At 41.3% G+C, this 22,985-nt stretch overlaps 1 long non-coding RNA gene across 1 annotated transcript; it reads right to left on the minus strand.

The window, feature by feature from the left end:
- Nucleotides 1–2,466: 2,466 nt before the first annotated feature.
- Nucleotides 2,467–6,276, minus strand: LOC107982470 (uncharacterized). Its single transcript, XR_010002571.1, has 2 exons — nt 4,035–6,276; nt 2,467–2,941 (listed from the first exon to the last, which is right to left on the minus strand). It is a non-coding gene; the product is annotated as an uncharacterized LOC107982470 (long non-coding RNA).
- Nucleotides 6,277–22,985: the final 16,709 nt, after the last annotated feature.

Below are 22,985 nucleotides of genomic sequence, written 5' to 3' on the forward strand. Positions count from 1 at the left end.
AAGAGAAATCTGATGAAGAAAATAATAAAGTTATTGTATTGTCAAATGCTTTCATGGCCCAAATCATTGGGTTTTTGTGTGTTTTTCGGGCTGTACGGCCATGTTCCAGTAGCATTATTTCCTGGCATTTCACCTGCATCTGTGGCTGGCATCTTCAGAGGTCTTCTGGAGGTGGCTAATGTTATTCAAGCTTGCTAACTGCAACATTGACACTTGTTTTACACAGACAAGGGTTTTTTCTCCCACCCTGGACATCCCCACTCCACACATATGTATGTACACTACACTTACCTCATACCCTCAACATTCACACTTGCTTCACACAGAAAAGGGTTCTTAAAATATTTGTATATTTTGAATTGTTATGCTGATGCTTTTATGTTAAGCCACTTTGAGTCTCCTTGAGGGGAGAGAAGGCAGGTTATAAATAAATGATGATGATGTCTCCCACCCTGGACATTCCATACACACACACACTCCATCGGCCTCATTTCCAACAGATCTCTGAAGATACCAGCCACAGATGCAGGTGAAACATCAGGAGAGAATGCTACTGGAACATGGTTATACAGCCAAAGAACTCACAGCCACCCAATAATGTTATTATTTAACATGGCTGGCTATAATTTCTAACAACAATCCTGACACAAAGTAAGGTCTAGACATGTGTGAATCTACAGATGGTATGCAGGCCAGTTTGACCAGTCCTGCCCTGCATGGCTAATTGTTTGGCATGGAGATTCACCAGTTGAGTAGGCACTTTATGTGTTTGATTTAACTTGAAATTACAAAGCAAGAATGAGATGTGGTAGCTGACAAGAACAATAGCTGAAGAAAAGAAAAATAATAATATACATTGCTCCTGTACTTAAGGATGGCCACTTGGAAGAGAATTGAAAAGATTGCAGAATGGATTTAAATGGAATCTATATATATAAAAGAGTGACTAAAATGATCAAGGGTCTGGAGAACAAGCCCTATGAGGAGCGGCTTAAACAGCTGGGCATGTTTAGCCTGCAGAAGAGAAGGCTGAGAGGAGACATGATAGCCATGTACAAATACGTGAAGGGAAGTCATAGGGAGGATGGAGCAAGCTTGTTTTCTGCTGCCCTGCAGACTAGGACACAGAACAATGGCTTCAAACTACAGGAAAGGAGATTCCACCTGAACATCAGGAAGAACTTCCTCACTGTGAGGGCTGTTCGACAGTGGAACTCTCTCCCCCGGGCCGTGGTGGAGGCTCCTTCTTTGGAGGCTTTTAAGCAGAGGCTGGATGGCCATCTGTCGGGGGTGCTTTGAATGCGATTTCCTGCTTCTTAGCAGGGGGTTGGACTGGATGGCCCATGAGGTCTCTTCCAACTCTACTATTCTATGATTCTATGATGGCATCAGGGCAGCGGACAAAACAACAAAACTACAGGCCCCCTAACCTCGAAATTTGACAACACAACCCATCATTCACGGCTCTAGGTTGATACAACAAAAAGAAAAGAAAAATAAAGTCCTAATTACAGGGAGAGGAATAATAGTCTTTATCCAATTGTTGCCAGTTTGAAGGCTAAGCTATGCCCACTTGGTCTCCTAGCAACCTACTCAGCCCAGGGGACAGGCACAGTTAGGCCTCACTTAGGCCTCTTCCACAGATTATCAGATTTTAACTGGATTATATGGCAGTGTAGACTCAAGGCCCTTCCACACAGCTATATAACCCATTTATAATCTTATATTATCCAGTGATTATCTTGACTCCACACTGCCATATAATCCACTTCAGTGTGCATACTAAACATAAAGACAACCATACAACAGACATTCAATACCACCACTACCTCAACAATTTCTCACCAACACCACCATACTTCGCCACAGCAACGCGTGGCGGGGCACAGCTAGTATGAATATAAAAGCTTAGGGAGCATCATTTTCTCCACCTAGATGAGAGGGGTGGCCTTTCTTCCTCAATTCTCATAATATAGCCATGGGGTGATGGGGTAGGGGTGAGTTCATAAATGTATGTTTGATGCTCAGAATTCGTTGCCTAGTTTGTTGCTCTTGTCATCTTGGTCTGGAATTTAGAGCAGCAGTTAGCATCCTAAGATCTTTTGCATTTTCCATTTGCTCTCAGCATTAGTGCAAACCTGGCCTTTAGATGCCCAGGGAGTGTAAGGATAGCTTATGTGCTCTGCAATCTTTGCTCCTAGTTCTCCCTACCCCATCTCACTCACGATTCCTCGTTTTCCTTTACTCATCCTATGACGAACAAATACATTATGCAAGCAAATTGAATGTATGCAGACATGCACGATTTGGCATGGAAGCTATGAGACAGAGAGGCAGACAGATATAATCTAGTGCAGAATATTTAAAAAGCACAATCTATTCTGCTGACTCCCAAAAATAAATAAATATATATATATATATTCCTCTAGTGAAACAGAACACATAACTAAGAGGGGCAAGATGATGTCAGGTTATCCAGCTCCATTGCTGATTTTATTTAGGCATCTACCAGGACAAGAGCAGGTCTGTGCAAGAAAGAAATAGGGTGGATGAGGGGGTTGATTAAGTTTCTATCCCACTTTCCAGACAATGGTTACCTCCCAAAGCAGTTCACATCTATCAACACAATGATACCTGGGCACGTAGCCCATAGGCTTACAAACACAAAAGCAAGAACTCAGCAAGGAAAGGGAGTGAGAACTTAGGTAGAGAAAGGAGATCAGCTTGACAATGGCAGAGGAATGTGTTGACTCGTAAACAGGCCATTCTGTCCAGATGGGCTGAAGCTGATCATCCCTCGCTGATATTCTTGTTTAGAAGTGGTACAAGGAGATAACTATTGCTCCTCTCCAACAGAGGTGAGAGCCATGGTTTTCCACCTTTGGTCTTCCACATAGTTCAGCTCCCCATTGGCTATGCTGATGTTCACTTAACAGATATCCTGGGGAAAGAACAATAACTTGTTATCACTTGGCCAAATAAATATCTCTTTTGATCAATAAATGGTAAAAATTGAACTTTCGAGCGCAAACACTTTTAGAACAGGAACCTTGTTATTTTTGCCTGGGTTCACCATTCATTCCTTAATCCAGGCCTCTACAACCAGCAGTGTGAAGTTTTGGCTCTTCCTTTTCCTCTCCTCTGCTTTAGTTCCCTCTGTTCAGGTTTTCCCAATAGTGTAGATTCCTCCATTTGTATTAGTTTTTGGGTGGAGCATAATATCCCCCTAGAGGACAGCCTTAGTTGGTTTAGTCCTTTTGCCTGTATTTTAACTCTTTTGTTAACCCTTTTTAACCCTTTTGTTAAACTCCTCCTTTTTCTGCAATAGAGCTATAGAGATTACAGGCCTGGTTTGTGTCTGGAAATCCTAGGCCCAGAAATCCAAAATAGGCATCCTTAGCACTAAATACTACATTCAGCAGTATTCTTATACCATCAGTCTCAGAGACAATAGAAGCCTTTTGACCAGCCCAGGCTTCACAAAGAAAGAAGATTGAGACAACCCTTGGGCTCCAGCTTCTGAGCCATTGCTTCGCACCAGAGACAGAGGACTTTCAAAGACTCCAGAGAGATGACTGCAATCAGAAAAATCTCCCTTTGTAATGTATTGTTTTAAGCTATCTTTCAATAGACGTGGGTGGAGTTAACCCTTTATTCATCTTGTTTTCAGTAAATTCATTTTGGTTATCTTTTCACTTGCCTAAAGTGCCTCTGAATGTTAAAGGTCTTGATCTTAATAGAAGGTATACAGTTAGCCCCTGAGTAAAGCTAGACACTATAATTCTCCCAAAGGCTAATGTGTGCCATCACATACATCCCAGAATTCCTAACCATTAAACAAGCTGGCTAGGGCTTCTTGGAGTTAGAGGTCCAAACACCTGGAAGACAGTAGGTTGAAGAGGCCCACCTTAATCCCAGGTCTGATCCACAGCCACATAGTCATTTCTAATTGCTCTAAAAATAATATTCCAAGAATTTCATTGAAATGTTGCTTCACCACACCTTGGACCCCAGGGAACAATGCCACCACACACCTAACAATGGAGCAAAGCAGAGGTCACAGAAGATGCCCAATGCCCTCTTTTCATTCTCTTCCTGGGAACTCTTCAGGCAGGTTAATATTCATTGTTTCACCAGCACAGAACATTGTCTTCATCCAAGTTGGGAAAACTACCATCATTAGCATCCATTTCCTCAAATTCTTTCCTTCACACAAGCCCATGAGAGGTGGAACCAGCAACAGTCAGAAAACGTCAACCTGCGTAATGACAATTTATAAAATTTTCTGTCTCACCTCTGGTAGCCTCAGTGGCAGAAACACACTCACACCTACTCCAATGAGGTTGCGGGTGCTAGCCAGCACCCTCTGAGACCAATGGGAAGCCAGCACAGCTATTTTCAATTGTCCTGTACTGCTATAAATAGCCCGTGTGTTCATAGTTAGGGTATGTCAGTATTTTGAGCACAAGCTCTACTGGTATCCTCTTTGGCCATTGAGAATAAAAGACGTCTGCTTTTGCCTTCTATGCATTTGTGTCCTCATTTGGCCTTCTGGAGTAGCTGGAGCACTGAGCTTTCAAACCCATGATTTAGTAAATCACTTAACACACTGAACCTGCAAATTTCAAACAGAGGAGTATTTTCTGTAAAGTAAGACATGTGGCTACTTTAGTGTCCCTATATATGATTTATGCCCAATACAAACACAGGTTTTCAACAGCTTGCTTCCTTGAAAATAATTAACTTTCACACTTCCCTATTACATTTTGATACCACTTTGTCACAACTTCAGCTGCAATGATGCTATCCTGTGAAAAGGAGGATTCATAGTTTTGTGAGAAATGTAGAATTCTCAGACGGGGAGCTCCAGTGACCAAACTACAAATCTCAAAAATTTTATCACATGAAGCTGTTATCCCACAGTCTTCAAACAATTAGGGATAGTAGCAACTTTCCAGGATGTGAACCTCGCTATATTTGTTGCACAACTGTGACATTTTGCCAATCCATAATCCTGCTGCTATACCTCTGGTTAGCAGCATAATTTCACCTCCTGCAGTTCTGCTGCTCCAGAATTTTAAAATAATAATTATAAGAGCAACTTTGCAATTTCAGCAATGTTTAAGTTAAGTAAAAATTTTTAAATCATAACCAAATTACTAGGTGGGGGATGGAGGAGAGTGACAGAGGAGGCCAATCTCATTCCCTGATGTCTCTTCAGTGCCAGCACACTAGCATGGAAGCAAATCAGGCTCATTACAGGAGATAAGTGATGTGACTGGGGTGTGATCTGGGCTATTGGCACGTTTTTCCTTCAAGAGCAGGGAATGGATTTACTGTATTGTGAAGAGGTGGCACATAGCATAGTTTGATAGGGACCCATCACCTTTGCTTCAGTGCCATGAGATGAAGCCCCAAGATTCCTCAGGATGCCTCTATGTCAATTATAGTAGGTTCAATGTGTTCTAATTCTGTAGTGAAAAATATACCTTAGAAATTTAATAAGGGAAGATAATAACTTCCCTGTATGTGCTGTTTTAATGTTTAAAGACGTGTGCACACTATCAAGACATTTCTTCAAATATAATATTTTCCAGCAAAGGCAGTTCACATATTCAGTGGCAAATACTGAGTAATTGAATGCTGAGTAGTCTATTCATATATATGCACACAACTTTCCTTATGGTAGTTTCAGCTCCTTAGTTTCTCAGTCCTCCGGTTACATTCTAGATTTACAAACTGCAAAGCGGCTGTCAGCCCTGAGTCAGTCTTTCATTCTCCCTGCCTCCCACCTTCCCATCAGCAACTGTTTGGTGATATAACATTACAGCAAATGGCAGCATAATAATCATGTGGCTGGCAATTAGCAGGTCCAGAGTGAGGTGGATTGCATTTCTAAAGTGCTTGAGATGTCCAGCAGTTTTACAAAATAGCAGTGTGTGGGAGATCACAGCCCTGGAAAAGGTGTCTATGGGAAGGAGAGTCAATAGATCATACCAGATCTAACTGAAGGCAGCTGGTTGGAAACTCAAATGTCCTTCCTGATTATCACCAAGTAAGTGTTGATTTCAGGAGGAGGTTAGGAAAATAAGACTTTCACCACCCCTTAGAGAACCCATGTGCCATAATTTTCCTTAGATCTCTTCCCATGCTGATGTGTCTGAATAAATTTTAGCAGCACCCACAGGAACTTGGAAGATCTCTGTCAGAGACCCACTATCCCAACCCATGACCTCATCACATTGAGAGGAGAAAGCATGAGTGACCATTCTTTTAGCGTAGAGAATCACCCCTCTTATATTATCAGCAGTCCCATTTTGAGTTCTGCCTCCCCATCACACTCACACGTGGAAACTTGAGAGATTACATTCAGCAAAAGGTCATTACTACTTTTTTGTTTTTAATCAGAAGAAACAACAATATCCAAAAACCAAGAGATCCCTTGCCCAGCCCAAAGCCCCTTACATTAAAGGAGACTGACACCAGTTTGAAACCTCATCTTACCATGGGATCCTACGGATCTGCATGGAACTCCAGAGGATAAAAGAGGCAGCTATCTAGCTTAAAAACATTGTTTTCCATGGGATCCTATTGATCAGCATGGAACCCAAAAGGCAGTGCTCCAGGTTTCCCATGGGATCCTATTGTACTGCATCGAACCCCATAAGATATAAGAGACTGCTGATGGTTGGACAATGAAACAGGTCAGGAAACTTTGATGGTTCCCATCACACCTGTTTTTCATTTGTAAAGATGAGAGTAAAGTGTGATAAGAGGTAGGAGCTCTGAACACAATTGCTAGCCTGTGTTCAGAGTTCCCTCCTTTCACAACATTTCTACCTCTTTTCAGCCCCTGGAACATGTGAGCTCCATGCCTCTCCATGCTTGAAAAGAGGCTGAAGTGTCCTACAAGGGGGAAATTTTTCAGTGAGATGAGGTTGATTGCTGGAGTTCCCTCCTTTCAGGACTCTTCTGCCTCTTTTCAACCATGGAGGGCTATGCATGACTGCCAGAAGTAGCTTAACTCATGTGATGGGTTCAGTGCCTCTCTATGTTTGAATAGAGGCTGAAGTGTCCTACAACAGGGAAATTTCTCAATGTGATAGGTGGTTAAAAGCTGCACAATGCAACAGAAGTTCAGACACTTGTTGAACACATTAGGGCCTTTGAAGTAAATAAAACATTGAAATACTTGATTCGAGTCAAAGTTTCTGTTTTATGTTTTATCCCATGGCTCGTGTGCAAACAAAATACTGCCTTCCTTCCACAAAATTGATAACACAGGCTTGCAAAATTGAAAGGTCATAAACACGTTTTGAAATGTATAATGGTTTTATAAAAAAAGATATTCTAAATCCAAAAATGACCTCAGATTTGCTCCATCCTGTTAAGGTTTTTTCCACAATTTGCTTTGCTGTTTTTATTTTGTAATATGTGATTGAGTAGATTTCTTTGGAGAGTAAAGATTAAGAAGGGGGTTCAAGTATTCTAAAAAGCTTTAAGAACACTTTAATTTCCTGATAGGAAACACAAAAATCACACTGCAACATCAGTGTCTGCTCCTAACCAGAACTGAGTAAGAACTGAAATAATAAAAAATATCCCATGTGTGAAACAACTGTGTTGGGTACGACATTTTTATTGTGTTTTTTCTCTCAAATTCATCACTCCAAAATACATTAAAAGTAGCTACAGTACTGAAAGAAATGTTCCATCACATGCCTGCATTATTGCCATATGGGTTTGTGTTTTTCAAAAACAATCCCCAGCAGTGGTAGCTGTACAGAGACTGGGCTGAATTCATAAGAACATGCCGCTAGGTAGAAGCAAAATACCTAACAGTGGTGTTGCGGGGGGGGGGGGGGGGGGAGGCAAAATGAGGCCATTGCTTTTCCCAAATAGGATTTTTGAACCCCTTCATGTTTTCCCTCACGTCCACACTGCAATGTAATAATTTTAAGCTTCATTGACAAACACAGTGTAATGAAAACAGGCAGGCAAAGTTACCAAGAGAAAACAAACACAGCAACATTTTCAATCTCTCTCTCTCTCTGTAATGCTAGAAATTCAGAAGGAAATTTTTATTTTGGGGGAGGGGGCAGAATTCTTATTTGAATGTGCAATGCCCTCACTGCCACCTGAGATCAGACTCAGATCACTTTTGAATTTCAACTTTTCGTCTCCTACCTTTCTTTACTGAGGCAGACTTGTGTAAGTAGTAACTTTCAGACAAAGATGGAATTTATTTGATATTTGGGGATCATGTAATGTAACTTTTAACCTAGCCATAAATGTGTAAGCCTTGGATGGTGAAATTAATTTAGGACCCCTTCAGGCTATGCATTTATAGCACCATGGTTCCATTTTAGCTACCATGGGAAGATCACATGAATCCTGGGATTTGAAGTTAAAGGAGGGCCATTTAGGTTTCTTGCCAGGCACCTCTCCTATGGGTATTAAATCGAATCATAGTGATATAATTGTATAATCTGTACAATTAAAGATAAGTGATGGAAATTATACTCTGCCCCACAATGCTACAGAAATGTACACCCAGATGTTATTTAATTCAACTGAATTTGAGAGGTTCTGTTCAGTCTGGGCTTATGTTCAGCACACTCAGTGCCATTGGAGAGGATCCTGATGTTTTATGGGGTAAACAGTGTCATTTGACACATCAGTGACACTCGGCTATCCCCTTTCCCTCCATTTCTGATTTGAATCTGTGCTTAGCCATGGAAACCCTTAGTCCACCCTAGAAACATGACAGAAAGACATCCTGTATCACGGGAAAAAAGGCTTTTTAAAAATACTTTCGTTCAAGTATGGAAAGTAGGGGAAAGAAAGATCCAGTGCGATGCTGTGGCTTGAGGTTGGACTAGTGCAGAACATGAAAGTTCAAATCCCACTTAACAATGAGAAACCACTGGATGATCATGGGCAAGCCACACTCTCTCAGCTATAACAAATTTACTCTAAAGAAATCTTGCCAAGAAAGCCTATGATAGCTTTCCATAAGTCAGAGGCACCTTGAACTCATGTAACAACCACAAGCTTTAGAAAAGACATACTGTTAGAAAAACTGCTAACTGCTGGAAAATGGCAAGAACTGCTTTTTAAATATGGGTCAGCAACTTATGGGAAGATGGGAAGAACACCAGGACTTAATTACTTCACAATATATCTTCCTGTTATTGATGTTCCTCAGCCTCTCTTGACCTGCAAGCCTATATTTATATTCACCAGGAAAATATTTTATCGAATTTAGCAGCAATTATTTCTAGATGGATATTTATAGATTTATAGATCAGAGAAGGCTAATTGCGGGGGGGGGGGGGTGCCTTCCTCAGATGCACCTTGAACCACAGTCTCCTCCCACCTGTGAAATAAAAGTTCCTTGAGATATCTACCTACCCATTTCCAGGGCAAGTATACCTCAGGTAGCAGTGTCCTTTGGCACTACATCTTTAACAAAAATTGCTGTTTGAGGTAGAAACAACTCAGAAAGAATGGGAATAGGTTGTTGTTATGGTTGTGTGCCTTCAAATAATTTCTGGTTTATGACAGTCTTCAGGTGAAATTATCATAGGGTTTTCTAAGGCTGAGAGTGACTTGCCCAAGATCATCCTTGGGTTTCCATGACTATGCAAGGAATTGAACCCTGGTCTTCACAGTCATAGTCCAACACTTAAAACACTACAGCATGTTGGTTCAGAATATTTTACGTGTTTCAATATATTTTTATCCATAACAATATGCACATGTGTAATGAAACAACCAGATCAATATGTTCAACCACTTGAAGACTTCTTTCAAAATTCATCCAAGGTCAGACTTCTAGACCTGTGTTAAGATACTGTGGGTGGCTGCTAAGGCAGCCGTATCTGTTTTCCTATTTTCACTCTACTTTGTTCATGTTGAATGAGAGATTCTGGAAATAGCTGCTGTTAGACACACACAGCTACAGTGGGACCAGCTAGCCTAGAATCCCATACTTTCCCAGCTCAAGTTTTCAATGTATTATTGACTGCAGATATGCTGCAGCAACCTTACACAGAGGGCAGAGGTTGGATGGCTATCTGTTGGGGTACTTTGATTGTTTGTTCCTGCATGGCAGGGGGTTGGACTGGATGGACTTTGGGGTCTCTTCCAACTCTATATGGGTCTATGATTCTATCTAACAAATGCAGCTACCACTAGTAAACTGCTCACATCCTTTCGGTAGGAATGTAAATCTCCATTAACTTCATTCTCACAAACAAATAATTTTGCTATTTATCTCCCTTTTGCAAATACATCCAAAAAAAGTATGCGTTTTTGAGATTATTCACAATTTGGGACTTCTTCTTCACATAAATATTTCTTTCTATGTATAAATGTTATTTTCAATAATTAAAATCATGTCTCTTACACAGGAAACATGTTTTCAGTGAATACATTCATTCAATGGGTTGCATACATTCAGGAAACCATTTTTTTCATCTGCCATTTATCTATCTGTATACACACACACATACAGTCATTCATTTATGTGCATATGTATATCTATACGTGTTTGGAAGGTTCTCACAGACCTGGGATCATGAATCATATATGTGTCAACATTTCACAGATTAAAGCTGGGGTATCAATGGAAAGCAACATCAGAGTGTGGTTGATATGACAAAAGTTATGTATGTGAGAGAATACAATGGTTAAGAGACACTGCAGCCATTTGTCTTTGCCTGAAAATGCTGGGAAAGGTAAGATTTCTCCACACCACTGAGTTCAGTGTACATTCCTTTTTCCCTTTGAACTTGGCTTGCTGAAGTTGAAGGAAGCAAAAGATGAAGGGGGAAAGGGAAAGGAGGAGTGAAAATATGGGATATTTTAAAAACAGCTGAAAAAATGAGGTGACAAAGGATTAATCTAGACTTTTCCAGTCAGATCTGGACAGTTGAAGAGTATGGGATCAAATACCGAAAATGCTTTATCTAATAAAAGAGATACAACATAGGTAAAAATGATGCTCTTTCATTTGGATGAATTCTATTCACCCAAAAGGATGACTCAGAGTGTTGACATAATCTTTAGCCAAAGATGAGGCAGCTCAACAGATGGCACCCTCTTCTTGGGTCTTTTGCATTATCATTTGCAGGCTAAGCATCTCTCAACCCAGCCTCTCTGGGCCTGTGCTTCCTTAGCAGCTTCTGATAGGGCTCTGTTTATGTGTCTCGACCTGCCATATGCTTCCAGCAGAACAAGCTTGCTGTAGTTTTCCTGAAAAAATTCAGTTACCAGGGTAACCACTACCCTTCCACAATATTTTGTTAGATGTGATCTAATGCATGTGAGCTTTTATCTCCTAAACAGCAACAGATTGGTGTCTTACAGATATTCTCTCTCTCTCTCTCATTACTGGCTGGCATGGGCAGCGGAAGAGCTCCAATCAACCCACGCGGTTACATAAAGTTTCATCCCGGTCCCCTTAAAGGCACCTCGTACGTGCTTTGCCAACCGTCACTCTGGCTTCCCAAGGGGCCATCTGCTGTGTGGGCAGCTGCAGCATGCTCAGCAGCTGGCACAAAAGGGGTGGATGGGTTCTGCCTCTGACTGATTTCTAATCAAAAGTTTCACTTGCCAGTCAGCCTGGAGCCCATGGAGCAATGGTTGGATGGCAGGACATTGCTGTACTTGTTTTGGAGAGCCTTCCTACCATTTTGGCTTGTGGGAACTCCAATGAAAGCATGTACCATCCTGGTTTCTATTGGGTTAAGATCACATCAAGCCTGCTGTGCTAAACACTGAGGCTCCTTCTACACAGCTGTATAAAATCCACATTGAACTGGATTATATGGCAGTGTGGACTCAGACAACCTGGTTCAAAGCAGATATTGTGGATTATCTGCCTTGATATTCTGAGTTATATGGCTGTGTGGAAGGGCCCTGAGTCAAGCACAAAACAGTTAGTACATTGATCAGGAAGTCAATGGGCACTCTTTGTTCTTTAGGTTAAAATGCAGTTTTCATGCTTCTTATTCCACTGAGTCAAAAGGATATATACAAAAAGTCTCTGCTGCTTGGATTGCTGTGAGTTTTCCAGGCTGTATGGCCATGTTCCAGAAACATACTCTTCTGACGATTCACCTACATCTATGGCAGGCATCCTCAGAGGTTGCTGGAAACCTCTGCCAGTTTTGCCAGTTCTCTCCAGCCTACAGCACCTGATATTTATAGACAGTTTTCCATTTGTGTACTAAACCAATAATAATAATAATAATAATAATAATAATAATAATAATTTTATTCTTATACCCCGCCCCATCTCCCCGAAGGGACTCGGGGCGGCTTACATGGGGCCATGCCCAGACACAACAGTATAAAAGCAAATGCAAAACAATAAGCAAATCAATCAACAATAAAACATCAACATCGATAAAAACAGTCATAAAAGATCAACATACAAAATAAAATGTTAAAATCATGGGTTGAATTCACGGATCTGGGCCAAGGTGCAAAATATGTCGAAGTCATCAGGGAGGGGTAGTTGATGTAGTCATTAAAGTGCTAAGTATAATACTGAGAAGGCATACCTGGGGGTCTATTGCTAAGTAGGCAACCAAGTCGATCCTACAAGGATCAGTCATCAAAGGCCTTTTGGAAGAGCCAGGTTTTCAGGCTCCTCTGAAAGGAGAGGAGGGTGGGGGCCTGCCTGATATCCCTGGGGAACAAATTCCAAAGCCGGGGGGCCACGACGGAGAAGGCCCTCTCCCTCGTCCCCGCCAACCACGACTGCGAGGGTGGTGGAAGCAAGAGGAGGGCCTCCCCCATCAAGCGAAGAGATCGTGCAGGTTCATAGGGGGAGATGCGGTCACGAAGGTAGGTGGGTCCCAAACCGTTCAGGGCTTTGTAGGTAATAACCTGCAGCTTGAATTGGGCCCGGAAAATAAACGGCAGCCAGTGGAGCTCCTTAAACAGTGGCGTTGAATGCGCCCTGTAATTTGCTCCAGTTAGAAACCTGGCTGCCGAGCGTTGTACTAATTGTAATTTCCGAGCCGTCTTCAAAGGCAGCCCCACATAGAGTGCATTGCAATAATCCAGTCTATAAGTAACTAAGGCATGGACCACCATGGTCAGATTATATAATAATAATAATAACAATAATAATAATAATAATAATAATAATAATAATAATAATAATAACAACAACAACAACAACAACAACAAGCTTTATTTATACCCCACCCCCTCTCCACGAAGGGACTCAGAGCAGCTTACAACAATCAACAGATACAGAAAATAATACAGCAATAGATCATAAACAGCAATAAACAATTATGACTTCATACAATTAAAAAATCCAAGGCTGATCCTGTTTAGCTTCCAAGATCAGGTGTGATTGAATGCCTTAAGGGTTTTTAGGCCCTGTAAGGATGACCATACATGGTTAAAAACATGAGAACAGAGGGAAGTCTTCCCATTTTCTTCCTTTGACACAGAGACCCAATTGTAGGCATACTTCAGCCAGATAAAGTAGCGTCACTCCTCTAAACCTTTCCTTGGATACCTTCCTCAGAGCTTTAGATAGTCTGCCTGTTTGTCTTGGACTTGGCACAACTCACACAAAGCAGTCAACACCCCGAATGCATGAGCTCTCCCAAAAGTTAGCCTCCATGATTTCACCACCCCTGGCAAAGAGGAATGGGTAACATATTTGACCAGGAAGGAGGACAGAACTGGTTGGAGGAGGAGGAGAATGAAGGAGGAGAGACAAAATGTGCAGATCATTGCCAAGTGATTTTTGAACTTCTTGTACCAAGCCAGTTACCTTCAGTTTCTTGGCTTTGTGGGAAAGGAATGAGGCATGTCTTTCCATGCCTTATGTACCCACCCAGCCGTTCCCGGTGGGAACTTGTTACAGAAAAAAAAAACATTTTCAAAAGGTTCCCTCAGGCAGATCAAATTGTCTGTTTTGTGAAGAAAAAGAATAAAAACAGGGCAGGGGAACAAATGGTTCAGAGACAGAGATCAAAATGTCCCAAGAAAGTTCATTTATGTGCCCCATGGTCACTTCAAACTGGTGACAGCCTTGGGACAAGGCAGAGGAGAGCCAGTTTTATGCTGTTCAGATCTACCCTTGATGCATCTTGTCCTGTGCTTGTTGTAACTGTTCCCACATATGGTGAGACTTGTACCATAATAGTTCCTGCATTGTTGCATGTGAAGCATGGAATAGCTCTATCAGTTCTGGTCTGGGGAATCTCCCAAATTCCTTTGGATGTGGTATAGCACTGTATAGCTTTAGATGCAGATGTTCACAATTTCGGTCCTGCTGAATTTGGGAAACCTCTTACTTGTTCTGCTGAGTGGGCTTCTGAACTTCTGCTCCCAAATCCTGGCACAGACTGTATAGTATGACACCTATATCCACAGGGGAAACAGTACTTTCCTAGACTTGTCATGGAAACTTGAAATTGCAGATAATAGCAAACTCTAATGAAATGAATGTCTGGCAGAAGTATACTATACAGTTATGCAGAAGAACCTATAAAATGATCACTGTCATTATTATATTTCATAGAATCAAATGTTGGAAGAGACCACATAGACCATCTATTCCAACCAGCTGCCATGCAGGAAAAGCACAACCCCTGACAGATGGCTATCTAGCTTCTGTTTAAAAGTTTCCAAGGAAGGAGCCTCCACCAAACTCCAAGACAGAGAGTTTCACAGTTGAACAGCTTACGGTCAGGAAGTTCTTCCTAATGTTCAGGTGGAATCTCCTTTCCTGTAATTTGAACCCATTGCTCTGAGTTCTAATCTCCAGGGCAGCAAAAACAACCCTGCTCCCTCTTTCTTATGGCATCCTTTCAAATATTTAAACCTGGCGATCATGTCACCTCTCAACTTTCAGGCATTCATAGTGTTAACATTGGACAAAATGTTTATGAGACATATTTAATTACTCTTCTTTTGTGGCGAAGATTTTCCGGCGTATAAGATGTCTTTTTAACCCAGGAAAATCTTCTCAAAAGTTGGGAGTAATCTTATACGCAGGGTACTGAGAATGCTGCTAAAACATGGCCAGGAAGCCTGGAAAACTCACAGTAAGCCAGTGATTCTGGCCATCCACAACACCTTCCACAACACTTCCTTGGGCTGTCACTCAAGGCTCCTCCCACCCCCCAGTCTCCCTGCCGATGAGCGTCTGCTGCTCAATATCCATGGCAACCCCCCCCCTTCCCTGATTAGGCCTCGAGGTGCTTACCAGCCTTTCTTTGCTTGCAGCCCGGTCCTGAGGCAAGATTTCCCGGGGCAGGAGGCAGGGTGGCGTGGCGGTGGAGGAGCCAACTCCCGCCTCCAGCTTGTCCAGGTGCGGGGCCTCCATAAAAGGGCAGGAACAGGCCACAGAGCACTTACGAGGCTGGGTCCGGCCATGCCATGGCTGCTGGCAGTGATGGCACCGGAAGAACCAGCGAGGAATGGACTGTGTTGGTGTCTCCCCCAATTAAGGGGTAGTATTACATGGTGCGTATATCCCAAATTCTATATTTTAACTGGAAAAGTTGAGATCAACTTATACACCCAGTCATCTTATACGCTGGAAAATACGGTACTTATTCTTTCCCTGTTATTTCAGCCTTTGATATCAAATTTTCTCTTAAAGACATAATTTCTAGGAACACATCTACTTTGTTAACTCAGGTAAACCAGTACAGGCAGTGCCCAAGTTACAAACATCTCACAAATGACTCCTAGTTAATGTTCAGGGGAATCTCTTTTCCTGTAATTTGAACCCATTGCTCCTAGTCCTAGTTTCAAGGGCAGCAGAAAACAAACCTGCTCCCTCTTCCTTATGAGACCCTTTTGCATATTTATATATGTCTCCTCTAACCATCCATTCTGCAGGCTAAACAAATCCAGTTCTCATAGGGCATGATCTCCAGACCTTTGATCATTTTAGTCACCCTCCTCTGGACACCTTCCAGCTTGTCAATATCTATTGTGAACCGTGGTTCCAGAATTGAACACAGTATTCCATGTGAGGTCTAACCAAAACAGAATACAAAGGCACCATGACTCCCCTCGACACTATACTTCTTTTGATGCAGCCCCAAACCCCATTGGCTTTTAAAACTGTTGGCTCATGTTCAACTTGTCCATGAAGACTCCAAGATTTTTTTCACATGTACTGTTGTCAAGCCAGGCTTCACTCATCCTGTATCTTTGCATTTCATTTTTTCTCCCTAAGTGTAGTATCTTACCTTTGTCCTTGCTGAACTTCATTTTGTTATTTTTTGGCCCAGCTCTCTAATCTGTTAAGGTCATTTTGAATTCTGATCCTGTCCTCTGGAGTATTAGCTATTCCTCCTAATTTGGTGTCATCTGCAAACTTGATAAACACACACTCTAAACCTTCATCCAAGTCATTAATAAAGATTATTAAGAACTTATTAAGAAGGTCTCTAAATATCCACACTTCTTTCTTCCCTTCTTCTTCTGAAGCAAGGAAGTTTGAAAATCTTGGAATGGAGGGTTTTTTTTTAGAGAAAGGAGGGACGAGGGGAGATTTGAGTTCCAGAGATCTCCATTCAGGTTTTTTAAACTGCCTGCCTCAGAGGAAAGAGGAAGAAGAGAAGAGTGGAGTTCCAGAGACCTCCATTTTATAGTTTTAAAAACTGCCTTGGCTTCAGAGAAAGAAGAAAGGGAGGGAGAATCAGTCTCAAATGGTTCTGCAATTTTAAAAAGCAAACAAAAATGGAGCTGTTTGTTTGAGGCTGGATCATTTTATTTATAAAATACCAACAACAGAAAATGGAAAATCAAAGGCAGATTTGTTTTCTTCATATAATTGTCACAGTTTCTTTTTTTATGAAAAAGGAGGGGAAGTGTGACTATTATGGGATGAAATATGGTATTTCAGAGTCACAGATAAGTGAAATCACAGTTGCCAGTTCTGCAAATACAGGGATTGCATAATGATTGGTGCTGCTACTCTTACTATTATTATTTTGATACACCTAGGACTGCTTCTCGCTTTCCAGTCTGGGGAGTCTGGTTTTTCACTTTCCCTCCCTGAAGTGGAATCAGAACTATTTATTTATTTTTTCTCCCCAAAGGGAATTTTTATTAATCATTATTTTATAATACATAATCATAGTTACATTTTTCTTTTCCATTCCCTTCTCCCTCCCCCACCCCCCACCCCACCCCCTCCCTGTTGACAACTTAAACCTTATTTTCTTGTTACATGAGCCTTCTTTCCATTCTTTCCAATTTTTTTCTTCCAACTTTTGTCGTATGATTTAACAATCTGTAGCCATCTGCTAAATGGAGTCCATATTTCTTTAATTTTCTTCTGTTTGTCTGACCATGTTTTCATAGAATCATAGAATCATAGAATAGTAGAGTTGGAAGAGACCACATGGGCCATCCAGTCCAACCCCCTGCTAAGAAGCAGGAAATCGCATTCAAAGCACCCCCGACAGATGGCCATCCAGCCTCTGCTTAAAAGCCTCCAAAGAAGGAGCCTCCACCACGGCCCCGGGGAGAGAGTTTCACTGTCGAACAGCTCTCATAGTGAGGAAGTTCTTCCTGATGTTCAGGTGGAATCTCCTTTCCTGTAGTTTGAAGCCATTGTTCCGTATCCTAGTCTGCAGGGCAGCAGAAAACAAGCTTGCTCCCTCCTCCCTTTGACTTCCCTTCACGTATTTGTACATGGCTATCATGTCTCCTCTCAGCCTTCTCTTCTGCAGGCTAAACATGCCCAGCTCTTTAAGCCGCTCCTCATAGGGCTTGTTCTCCAGACCCTTAATCATTTTAGTCGCCCTCCTCTGGATGCTTTCCAGCTTGTCAACATCTCCCTTCAACTGTGGTGCCCAAAATTGGACACAGTATTCCAGGTGTGGTCTGACCAAGGCAGAATAGAGGGGGAGCAGGACTTCCCTGGATCTAGACGCTATTCCCCTATTGATGCAGGCCAGAATCCCATTGGCTTTTTTAGCAGCCGCATCACATTGTTGGCTCATGTTTAACTTGTTGTCCACAAGGACTCCAAGGTCTTTTTCGCACACACTGCTGTTTTGTTTCTTATAATGTCCATAATATCCAGTTTGTTTGATCCCATATATATTCATACCATTTTTCAAGTGTCCATTTCATTTTATCCTTCCACCCACACACTATTACTGTGTGTGCAGAATCAGAACACTATAACTGTATATGTGAGACCGCTCTTTTTACATTTTCCTAAACAATAAGAAACCACTTCATAAAGTTGAAACAACCTTATGACACCTTTCAGATTTAACACCAAATGTCCATGCCTTAGTTACCACTAGACTAGACTACTGCAACGCAGTCTACGTAAGGCTACCCTGGAAGACAGCCCAGAAATTGGTACAACAGTCGGTGGCCAGGTTGTTAACAGGACCGAATTATAGAGAGTGGACAACCCTCCTATTAAAACAGCTCCACTGGCTATTAATAAGTTTCCAGTCTGAATTCAAGGTGCTGGTTATCACCTATAAAGCCCTAAACAGTTCGGGTCCGGCTTAACTTTGTGATCGCATTTCCTACTATGAACCTACACAATCCTTGAGATCTGCGGGGGAAGCCCTCCTCTTGCTCCTGCCACTGTCTCAAACATGATTGGTGGGGATGAGAAAGAGAGCTTTCTCGATAGTAGCCCCCCGGCTCTGGAACTCCCTCCCAAGGGAAGTTAGATTAGCCCCCACCTTGGCCACATTCCGGAATTTTATGTGCGTTTAACTGACTTGGAACAAATTGACGGTGTCCTTTCACCTCCACCTATACCCAGCTACTGCACTTTATTCTGACCCAGCTCAGACATTGCAAGATATTGCAAATAAATAAATCTTACTATCTTCACCTCCAACCCTGATTATGCTTATTGTGCCTAGAAGGCTATTGGTCATATGTTTTTACTGTATTTTATATGCCTTTGATTTTATATGTCTATATGTTTTAAATGTACCTTATTGTTGTATTTTCTGGTGTATTTTGGGCTTGGTCCCCATGTGAGCTGCCCTGAGTCCCTTTGGGGAGATGGAGCAGGGTACAAGAATTAATTATTATTATTATTATTATTATTTACAAAAAGTTTTATGAAGCTGCATATGTGAAGACTGTAAGAATCAAGACTAGAAGTGACTTCATTTCTTTGTTTCATTTCTACCCCAGAATGGCTTAGGGATGGTTCCCAGGTAAGCTGCCTAGGAAGGCTTGCTTAGAATCAGCAGTGGGACTACATTGTAGGACTTCAGCACAAACAACTTGTGTACAAATGGGCACACATCCCATTTATAATCAAACATCAATAACTCCTTTAAAAACTCTTGTTATCTGCAAATCATTGGAAAGTGATTTTTAATGGTTTCACCAATGCAGTCTTGAGAATTGACAACTGCAGAGTGTAGGCTACTGTTATAGCAAGGTCAGAGAACCAAAATGTTTAACTTCTTTAAGGTAGCTCTTTAATCAGGCAAAATATTGATGGTTCAAACAAATATTGCTATGCCTCCCTCTGCTGGGCAATTTTCTCCTCTGTAGAAGAAAAAAAGTAAAAAAGAAAATGTTTAGCAAAAATACTAAAATGGAAAATTGAGATATGACTGCTTTTAATGCCTGCAACCTTGCATGACAGAAGTCTCTATTAACCTATCCTGTCCTTGAAAAAATACATCTGAACTACCAAGGGAAGGATCCACACTGGATTACTTTTTGTTACTCTAGCATCCTAGTTTTGCTATTATTTGTTTTCACAATTGCTTCAGCTGAGACACATTGCACTGAAATGCTATGGTTTTGTTAATCTCTATATTGCCCTAACTGGAGGTATCACATATCTTCTACTGTTGTAATAGCGTATGAAGTAGGTGATGGATCATGGTCAAAATGTTTAATTCTGTAGCAATGTGTCATGCAACAAAGTACAGTATCCTATCCCAGTTGGGAGAGTCATATGGATGGAGCATGAACACTAAGTTATCAATTACTATTTTTTCAGTCTTCTAATGGCACATCTAGAGCATAGAAGTAATGCATTTTGGCACCACTTGGACTGTCATGTCCCAATGCTATGTAATCCTGCTAGTTTTAGCAGGTCTCTAGCTTTCCCTGCCAAAGAGTACTGGCATGTCAATAAACTACACATCCCAGGATTCCATCATCTGAGAGAAAGACACAAAGTTGGTTCTTAAGATGGTAAAAACAAGTTCTGAAAAGGCATCTGTCTTTTTCCATAATGCATAAAGCTGGAGCTGTGCCTACAAGACATTTGAGTTAACACACAAGAGAGGACTGCCTCTGAGAAATCTAGACAAATATTATCTTGAAGCTTGTACAACTTTATAGTGTCAAAGAGTTCCAATATATCAGGTTGTCACATGGTGCAGAAGTCAGAATAGTTGGAATGTACCATCTTGTTTTCCCTTGGCCAAATGACATCAGAAGATGGGGTACGTTTTACTACAGGGCTGGGTGGGAACATTTGGACATGAGTTTACAATATTCTGTGTTCTTCCCATAACTTTGAAAAGTTACTTTTTTGGATAACAATATCCAAAATCTCCCAGCCAGCATCAACAGTGGCTGTGTTGGCTAAGAAATTCTGGGAGCTATAGTATCCAACAGAAACTTGACCACTGGTTCTTGTGAATGTTTACACTTACTGACCTGCTTATGTCTTCTCCTACAATCCTTTTTGTTATTACAAGTTGAAATGTTCAAAAACAAAACCCTTGGACCCTGACATTTTTCTTGACAACCTTTCCTAACAGGCCTAAATAAACAAACATTTAATTAAATAAAAACAAAAGGCAGCAAATGAGCTGTCATGCAGAACGCCAGGCAAAATCAAGCAAAATTGACATTTCTTTCTTTCTTTCTTTCTTTCTTTCTTTCTTTCTTTCTTTCTTTCTTTCTTTCTTTCAATCATGTTCTCTTTGTCAGCTCTTCTTTTTGAGTCAAGGTGGAAATGGTTGCATGGAAAATAATTTTATTGTGAAAATAATGGCCCAGGTTTGAAATGATGGACAGTTGACGTCCATTCTGCCACTCGGATCTCATTTGAGGAAAGGAAGAGCATGAACAAAGGAAGATGCCAAGACTGGCATGAACATTACTGTATTGTAGGTTCAATAGCAATACAGTAATGACAGAGCCAAGTGTTAATGCTGAGACAAGCAATAACATGCTATGCAGAGGGCAGATTTTCAATGAGCTGTAGGCCATGGACAAATCAATAACACTTTAATTCAATGCCATTGATAATTGTCATCTCCTTGCCATCAAAACTTCTACAAGTTATTCCTGCTAAAGACTCAATCAGTCCTTCATCATGGAAGATGATTCTGCTTGTGCATCTCAGTAAAAGCATGCCTTACACTGTGAAGACATAACACAGCAAAACACTGCATCTATGTGGTCAGTAAGACAGAGTTAGACAGATCAAGATCTTGCTGGCCCATAAAAATCCTTTTTCACAGGACCTGGCTACTAGACCCTTAAGACAGAAGTTGAAGGCCTATTCCATAAGATATAAAACCAGATGTTATGTGTATAGCACGGGTCCTTGGTATAACTGGTAGTTTTCATCTGTATTTTGTCTTGATTCATGTTGTCCACTAGAAAAAAAGGAAGGGAGGGAGGGAGGGAGGGAGGTAGGTAGGTGCTGGGAAATATGAGACAGATTTCAAGCAGAGTAATCAACTGGCAAGGCATAAGCTGTACCATAACCAATTTGACATTCCCTCATACACAAACAGTTGTAAAACATATAAATGTGACTTTACTTACAAACACTTGTGCTTAATCAAATTTTTCAAATGGAGGAGAGGAGGGGAGAAAATTGCATAGTGTGATGCAGAAAGAGAGTGTGCATGGCAAAATCACCATAAATACAAGCTGTGCCCAATTTCCTTGAGAAGAATATGCAAATGCAAACAAGTAACAACTTGTAAGTAACTAGTACAGAGCAGGAATACTGTCCATGTTGACAAGGTGGTCAAAGATGGAAGCCTTTACAGGTGAAACATCAGCAATTAGATTGTAAGGTAAAAGTAAAGGTTCTGTATTGACATTAAGTCTCATCGTGTCCAACGCGGGAGGGGGGGGGTTGGTGCTCATTTCCATTTCTAAGTCAAAGAGCTGGCATTGTCTGTAAACACCTCCAAGGTCATGTGGCTGGGATGACTGCATGGAGCGCCGTTACCCTCCCACCAGAGCGGTACTTATTGATCTACTCATATTTACATGTTTTCGAACTGCTAGGTTGGCAGAAGCTGGGGCTAACAGCTGGAGCTCACCCCACTCCCTGGATTCAAACCGCAGACCTTTTGGTTAGCAAATTCAGCAGCTCAGTGGTTTAACTTGCTGCCTCACCGGGGGCTCCAATTAGTTTGTATCATTTAATTTTTATAAGGTTTATATGATGTCATTAGGATGGGTAGAGATGGGGAAAAACATTCTTTAAAATCATTGGTCTGAATCCATTGGACATTATTGTATCTAAAATGACAAGTCTTTGAAACTTTTGAAGTTTTTATTTGTTCATCACCTTGGGAGCACTTGAAACAGAAATACCTTATATCTTAAATAAATAAACAAACACAGTATTTTACAGCCAGCTCTTGTCGAATGCTCCTGTTGATGTGCTTTCCTTCAGACAGCAGGTTTGGGGTCATCTGAAAATAATGTATTGGATCAGTTTCTGTCTGTCCTAGTCTCCAGCCTGACATCCCCATAGCTAGGTGTCTGACTCCATCCTTACCACCTCTATTTACAGCTCAGCCTGTGTATCTCTTCTTTTGTTGACTTGACAATAAAGCTGGATGGGCACAGCCACCAATGGAATACAGCAGCTCATGAGATGGAATGGAGAAATGCTCTGTAAAATGATATTTGGATATGGTAGAGGTTGTTCGTAACTATTACTAGAACATTTATTAGACTGGAAGGGGAATTCTATTATATGTTTCCTTCAT

Source organism: Anolis carolinensis, chromosome 2 (genome assembly GCF_035594765.1).
Source record: "Anolis carolinensis isolate JA03-04 chromosome 2, rAnoCar3.1.pri, whole genome shotgun sequence".
Lineage (NCBI taxonomy): Eukaryota > Metazoa > Chordata > Lepidosauria > Squamata > Dactyloidae > Anolis > Anolis carolinensis.